Source organism: Octodon degus, unplaced genomic scaffold, assembly GCF_000260255.1.
Source record: "Octodon degus isolate 3935 unplaced genomic scaffold, OctDeg1.0 scaffold00016, whole genome shotgun sequence".
NCBI lineage: Eukaryota > Metazoa > Chordata > Mammalia > Rodentia > Octodontidae > Octodon > Octodon degus.
This window is the reverse complement of record NW_004524592.1, coordinates 21,207,702-21,215,557: the sequence shown is the minus strand read 5'-3', so window position 1 is coordinate 21,215,557 and position 7,856 is coordinate 21,207,702. Positions and strand designations below refer to the sequence as shown.

At 47.7% G+C, this 7,856-nt stretch overlaps 1 pseudogene across 1 annotated transcript; it reads left to right on the top strand.

The window, feature by feature from the left end:
- The first annotated feature begins 687 nt into the window (after positions 1-687).
- On the top strand, positions 688-1,281 carry LOC101559625 (annotated as a pseudogene). The gene has a single exon (XR_192397.1). The product of XR_192397.1 is annotated as a transmembrane protein 134 pseudogene (transcript).
- Positions 1,282-7,856: the final 6,575 nt, after the last annotated feature.

The window sequence follows — 7,856 nt, the reverse complement described above, 5'->3', positions numbered from 1 at the left end:
AAGAGAAGAGAAGAGAAGAGAAGAGAGAGAGAGAGAGAGAGAGAGAGAGAGAGAGAGAGAGAGAGATCTTCCTGCCCCTTCTGTGTTACCCAGACTTCTGGAATTAGCAAGGTACGAATCAAGTGGTTGGACAGATTCATACTGTGCACTTTTAATTGTTCCAATTTTCTCATGTTCTTGTCTTTTCTATATTTTGCAACTAATAGAAATTACTGCTCTCAACCTGCCTGTATGAACAGCATATCCTTCCCCTGCCTCTGGGTTATTTCTAATATGGTGTGGAATGGATAAGTGGATAGGTTCAGAAATTACAGCCTGTGAGAAATAACCACCAAACTTGAGAGCTGGAGAGAATTTCCAGTAAGATCATAATAAGCTTTTGTGTGGTTCAACTATATGGTGATTATTTTCCTCATAATCTCATTCTCTTTTTCTTTTAGAAACCCAACAGTGCCTTATCCCATTGAGAATTTGATGGTTTTGTTTTCAGTCCTGGGGACCAAACTCGGGACTTTGCACCTGTCAAGCCCAGCCCATTGAGACTTCAGGACAGTTAAATGACATGAACATAAATGATCAAGTAACATAAGTTCAGTGAAATTATTACACACTTATGACGAGTTGTAGAACTCAAATTGAAGTCTGAGCGGATGGATGCGAAGCAGGGCGCCTGAACGGGCAGGAGCCATGAGCGCCGCCCGGTCCCAGTTGAGCACTGATGATGCCTTTGAGCTGTCCCTGGAGGACACAGGTCCTGGGCCCGAGTCCAGTGGTGTCACCCGCTTTGGGCCGCTGCACTTCAAGCGCCAGTACCGGTTCGAGGCGGCCGACGAAGACAAGCAATCCCAGCTGCGCTATCAGAACGTGCATAATGATGAAGAGGTAGCCCAGCCTTCCTTCTCCAGAAGCAGATGAGGGAGCCAGCACCAGGGACTCTGCCCGAACATCCACCCGCAGCTCCCAGTGGTCTTTTAGTACCAGCAGCGGCACCACACAGCGCTCCTACAATGCCTGCTGCAGCTGGACCCAACACCCCCTAATTCAGAAGAACTGCCGAGTGGTGCTGGCCTCCTTCCTGCTCTTGCTTCTGGGGCTGGGGCGGATCCTAATTGGTGTGGGACTGGAGGTGGCCCCATCTCCAGCAGGTGTCTCCAGCGCCTTCTTCTTCGTGCCGGGCTCCTGTTGCTGATCCCGGGAGTCTACCACGTGATCTTCATCTACTGCGCCGTCAAGGGCCACTGAGGTTTCCAGTTCTTCTACCTGCCCTACTTCGAAAAATGAGCGAAGGTTGGATGTCTTGATTCAAGCAGCAGGACACTGCTTCACCTCTACCGGGCGCTCGCGAGACCCAAGACCTGTTCAACTCACCCCATCTCCAGGGAGAAGTTCGTCCTGGACTGTGGAAGCGCCCAGCCTCCTCAGGAATTTGCTCCGGAAGTTTAGGGCGCAGACACCAGCTGGGAACACCAACCTCGCCTGCTCTGTGTCTTAAGTTATTCTTAGGCTTTGGGGCAATTTGGTTGATGTTATTTTGTGCTAATAAAAGGATGGTTAATTCCGGGGGGGGGTACCTCAAATTGAAACCAAAAAGAAAGAAAGAAAGAAAGAAAGAAAGAAAGAAAGAAAGAAACATTCAACAAAAGGCAGAAGAAAAACTAATACAGAAAAAGTTTCTAGAGAAAAAAAATCAAGAAATCTGCATATAAGTCACTAGGAATATATGTGCAAGACCCTGCACAGCCTGGGGACACTGTATTTGGCTCATCTTTATACCTCCAACATTTGACTTGCTAAAAATGCAATAAATATTTAAACAGATCACAGAAAGGAGAGAAAGAGAAAATCATTTTTTTATTTTGGGAGACAGACACTTAATAGCAAATACCACTAAAAGGAGAGGGACTTCTAGAAAGGTCAAATGTGATTTTAAAAACAGAAAATGAGCCCATCACAGTGGTGCAAACCTGTAATCCTGCTACTTGGGGGGCTGAGGCAGGAGGATTACAAATTGCAGCTCAACCTGAACAATTTAGAAAGACTCGGACTCAACATAAAACATTTTAAAATTGGAGGTTGAACAGCCACCATAAAAGGTGATCATAGGAAGTGTAGTTCAGGAGGAGACTGCCTAGTATATCGGAGGTCCTTAGTATCCTGAAAACAAAAGTAGAAAGTTAAAACAAAACAACAACAAAAACCTGGTGGCTGTTAAGATTTATTGTTAGCAGAAGCATGGCAGAGAAGCAGAAATAAAGGGGGTGAGGGGAAGCTTTTAGTAACTCTGAAGACCCAGAGAGGCTAGAGGGCAGGGACATGGGGGTGATCCCCGGAATTGAGACACGGAGGATGAGACTTTATGAACTAATGCTAGGGGCAGAGTTTGAGGTTCAGTGATACATAAGGAGCTGACTGGAGGCCGGAAAGGTAGCAGGAAGTCGTGTCCAGGACTGGCGTGGGGAAGAAGGAGGAAGTGGTCACGGGGAACATACGCTGTTGTTCTGGGGGATTCAGTCATGCTGAATTAGGGTCATGATAATTTAGTAGTTTGTACTCGGGCCAGAACCTATCAGAGGAAGAACATGAAAAGCGAAAGCTATGCAAGGAAAGAACTGAACTATTTTTCTTGGTGTTGCAGGCAGCTAAATTAGATAGAAATATTGTAGGCAGTTAGACAGGACTAGGCCCTCAAGGAGACAGTATGGAAGACAAGGTGACTTTACAACTTTGGGAGAGACAGACTGCTGCTGTCCTCAAGAGAAAAGAGTGAACAAATGCGGCCACTTACTTTCCTAGGAATGAGCATCAGGGATTGATATTCCAAATAGGTATCAATCACCTGGAAGCCAGAGAGTCACTGACCCAACCCCTACAGGAAGAGCCCATATTCTGTGTTCATGCCCACTTGCTACATGACTTGCTTTCCCATTCGATCCTGGATTTAATCAATTTTACCTGAGCAATTGTGTTTGTAATCTTATTGGCTGATCATAGTTTTGTCCCACCTCATGCCCACCTAAGTGAGTTCCCATGTTCTCCACCTTAGACTTGCCTCACCACGTGGTCTTGCTCTATAAAAAATCCCTCAAAAAGACAGATTCAGGGGCAACCTGCTCAGGTACCCCTTCTGTCCCTCTCTCGGACAGGAGCTTTCTTTGCTCTTAACCTCTACTGTTCCTAAAATTCATTCTTCGGTTTTAGAGAACACGAACTTGGCCCAGGTATCTCCCAGGTTAGAAGATTCATTCCCCTATATCATTGGGAGCTGTCTAAGGCATAGATCCTTCTGCTATAGAGAATATGGGTTCTAATGGGTGTGACAAATATTGGCATGCATGTTACCATTCGACTCCATCAAAAAGTTTCTTTCTGGCTCACACATTGGCACACACCTATGATGCCAGCACTCAGGAGGCTGAAGCAGGAAGATTGTCATGAATCTGAGTCCCATTCTGGCTACACAGACCCAGCCTCAAACAAACAAACAAAAAGTTCCCTTCTGTCACGTGGCAGGGGTCAATTTCCATTTTCTCCCACTGCACACAGACGCTGCCATAGCATCAGCAACAGTCCTGAATATCTAACACCTAGGAAGATGAAAGAACGTTCATGCAACTATCATCCCAAATGTGCACCTTAGCATGATGAAAGGTTTGCATGAGACTGGAGAGAGGTCCTCATGAACAGGATCATCACCTCTCAGAGTAAGGAGAAGGGCCAGGAGTGGTGGTGCACAGCAGGAATCCCAGTGCTCAGGAGCTGAGGCACGAGGACTGATTGCCCTGAGTTCTGGCCTTCACAAATAAACAAAACAAAAATACAAAGTAGAGACAAACCAGCCAACTCAGCTTAACTTTTTTCCTCGAAAGCAAAGACTCTCAGAATATTCTTGTGTATCTTCAGAGTCACTTGGAAAAGCTCGTCCTGGGGTCCTATTTCTGGCCCTCCTGGCTCCACAGGTCTGAGGCTGAGCCAGAGAATTTACATTCCAAACATGTTGCTATCCACCACTCCAGAGTACACTGCAACACATCCTCAACATGGAAATGAAGAGATGCTTTGACATGCAAAATAGTATATCCTAGCTAGCAGCACTCTAGGAGGAAAAGGCAAATGATCCCAGCATGGCTGTGGTGAAAGGAACAAAGGCACTTGTGTAAGCTCTGGTTCTTCTGAATAGAGGTATGAGTTTTACTCAGATTATTTGAACTTTATATACCATGATCTACCAATCAGCAAAGTGGGGATAAGGAAAATATCCCATAGATTGTGAGAATTAAGTGAAACACACACACACACACACACACACACACACACACACACACGTGTGACTATTCCATCTGAGATGGGAGACTAGAGTGGGGCAAACTGGCTGAACAAGGGGGCGTGGCCTGTCGATCACAGAGACCTGGGTACAAACACAGAACATGGTTCCCAAGCCCTGCACCTGGGACCAATTAGAGGTACTGTCTTCCATTCTTCTTTTACCACTGGTGAAACCAGTGAATTGGCTTTGCTAAGAGGGCAGAGATCCGATGTCAGGCAAGGACCTGAGATGCAAAACGCCTGTGGCCTCTGTGGCTCCAGTTTGCTCTGCAGCGCGGACACCTTTTCCTACTTTAGTAAATGTCAATCCCCACTCCCTTTTTTGCATCTTTTATCCAACTCTTTGTTCAGGGTAACAACCTGGCTCTCTCAGGGAGCTCAAAAGCCAGTAACAAATCCTTCCTCCTTTTCTTCAATCTCAGCATGGGTGGAATTTTGAGCGACAGAATGAAATCGTAGATTCACAAAGTAAGTTCATCTCATGTAAATTTTCCAGGACACCAGAGCTTTCATAAAGAAATGCAGACTTTGAAGACAGGGTGGAGCTCAGTGTCTGTGAACTGGGTTTGGTGAAGAGTAGAGTGATGAGAACAGGGAGAACTAGCAAGCCTGATCCCCTGACTCCCCTCATGCCCCTGTCTTCAGATATGAGGGTGGTCCTACTTCCAGAAGTGGGGAAAACGCTGCTGCCCTGAGAGCCTTAAGACCTACTTCAGTTGGGCGTGGTTGTGCACATCTGTAATCCCAGCACCCTGGGAGGCTGAGGCAGGAGGGTTGAGCATTTCAACCCAGCCTTGGTAACTTATTGAGACCCTGTCTCAAAATTTAAACATTGAGGGCCAGCCAGATAGCTCAGCGGACTAAAGTACCTGCTTAGGCAGAGTGCTGCAGCAGGGTGGGGGGTGAGGGGCAGTGTTTGATCCCTGGTGCTGTGCTGGCCCTGCCCCCCAGGGCACACTGAGACAGCTATTGAGACTGGGCGTGGTGGTGCGCTCCTGTAATCCCACCACTTGGGAGGCTGAAAACAGGAGAATCCCTGAGTCTGATCTATGTAGTGAGACTCTGTAGACCCTATACTAAGTACATTTAAAAAAAATTAAACATTGAAAGTAAAAAAAGCTGAGGATGTAGCTTAGGGTAAAGGTAAATCCCAGAATCAGTTTTAAAAAAGAAAGCCAGCTGTAATTTTTTTCCCATTCTGTGGGTTGTATCTTCACTCTATCATTTCTTTTAAAGTGCAAAAGCTTTTTAATAAGGCAAGACCCCACTGTTGATTCTCTGAAATATTTCCCTTGGGTTTTGTTCATGAGGTCTCTGCCTACACCTATGTCTTTGAGATTTCTGCCTATTTCCTTGTCCAATAAATTTAGTATTTTTATTTTCATACTTAGATCTTTGATTCATTTTTTACTTTAGTACGTGGTGACAGACATGGGGTTAATTTAGCCTTTGGCATGAGGAAAGCCAGTTTTTCCAGTACCACTTGTAAAGAGACTGTCTTTCTTCCAGTGAACAGGTTTGGCCCCTTTGTCAAAGACAAGGTAGCTGAGTGTGTTTGCAGTTGTGTCTGCATCTCCTTTTCCATTGATCCTCGTGTCTGTTTAGGGTTGGTTTGTTTTGGTCAGTACAATGCTGATCTTATCACAGTAGCTTTATAATATAATTTCAAGTCAGGGATTGTGACCCTCCTGCCTTGCCTTTATTGCCAAGAATTTCTTTTGCTATTCCAAAAGAAGTTTCTAATTGTTTTCTCTAGTTCTGTGAAGTATGTTAGTGGTATTTTGATTGGATTGCATTAAACTGTTCAACAGTTTAGGAAGTATGGCTATTTTCACTATGTTGGTTCTTCCTGTCCATGAACAAGGGATTATTATTATTATTATTATTTTTAGTACTGGGGATTGAACTCAGGACCTTGCATTTGCCAGGCAGGTGCTTAAGCCACTGAACTATCTCCCTGGCCCTCCATTTTCTGATATCCTCCTCTACCTCTTTTTTTTTAGGGTATGGTAATTTACACTGTATAGCTCTTTTACATCCTTTGTTAGATTGATTATAGTTTTTTGTTTGTTTTTAAAGTTGCTGCAAGGGGGCCAGTGGGATAGCTCAGCAGACCAAGCACCTGCGTAGGCAAGTGCAGGTGGCTGAGTGTTTGTAGTTGTGCAGGGACCAGGGTTTCCATCCCCAGCACCACCTATGGCACCTGCTCCCACTCCCAGAGTAGAGGCCACCACTGAGACCGAATGTGGTAGTGACAGCCTGTAAACCTAGCACTAGGGAGGCTGAAAACAGGAGGATCACTATGAGTTGGAGCTGCCTAGTGAGACCCTGTACCAAACATATTAAAAAAAAAAAAAAAAAAAAGAAAGAAAAAAGAAAAGCTGCTGCAAGGGAAGGTGAGAGAAGCTGTCCTACTCCCACCACTTGTCAAGTTCCTTCAGCTAAAAATGTGGAGTCTGCCCAGTTGCAGATGTATTACCTGGGACAACACGTCGCGAACTTCATAGAAACTGCTAGGCGTGCGCGCGCAGCTGGGGTCTCGCGGAGGCTGCAAAGGGCTCTGCACCTGGAGCCCCGCGCGGTGGCGCGCCTGCGCACAGCACTGTGGCCGCGGCGCTCGCCCCGCCCGCCCCGCAGGTCCACGGCTCGCTGAAGGCCGGAAAGATGAGCTCAGGCTTGGCAGGAGCTGCTCCATGAAGCCTGCCTCCCTCTTCCGGGAAGACTGAATCCCCAGGAAAGGGGATTGGAAGAGTGCAACCTTTTTTGGTGCTGGGTTGGAACCCAGGGCCTCAGCACTCAGCTACATCCCCCGCCCTTTTGCCTTTTTAAGGAAATGAGAGGGCCCAATAAGTCGCTGAGTTTCCCGCTAAGACCGCGCTCAAACTTGTGGTCTTCAAGTCCCGGGCTCCTATTAGAGTGCCGGGATTACAGGTGTGCAGTATCACACCCGGCTTTAAATATTCCATTCTCAGTAAGGCTTGTGTTTATCGTACAGAAATCCTTGAAATTTTAACAAGGTCACCTGTTACCAACAGAGATAGAATTTGAATGCCACATTTCCTTTCCAATTACGGAGAAAGGAAATTTAAGTGCAAAAAATCAAAACAAAAGTCGTGGCGTTGGGCCCGCCGGGTGGGACCGCGGTCCCTGCAGGCTCTACCGGCAGGGGGCGCTGCAGCAGATAGAGTGAGGCGGGGGCGTGGCTTGGGCGCGATGAGGGGGCGTGGCTAGGAGGAGGGGCCGGCCCGGTGGTGTCCCAAGCCGCGGGGCCGACAGAGCTTCGGGCCCGCAACTGCGGTTCCGGGCTGCCCCGCGACGCCGGCGCACTCCTTCCTCTTCCTCTTCCTCTCGCGCCGCCCGCGGCCCCACCTTCTCGTCCCTCCGCCCACCCTTCCGGGGCGCAGTCGCCGTCGCCGCCCGCCCGCCCTCCCGTAGACATGTCGGCCCCGTCCGGGTCTCCTCACGCGGCCGCCGGCGCCTGCGCCCCTCCCAGGCCCGGTGTGGCCGTGGCTCCCGCAGCCCTCGCGCCCTCG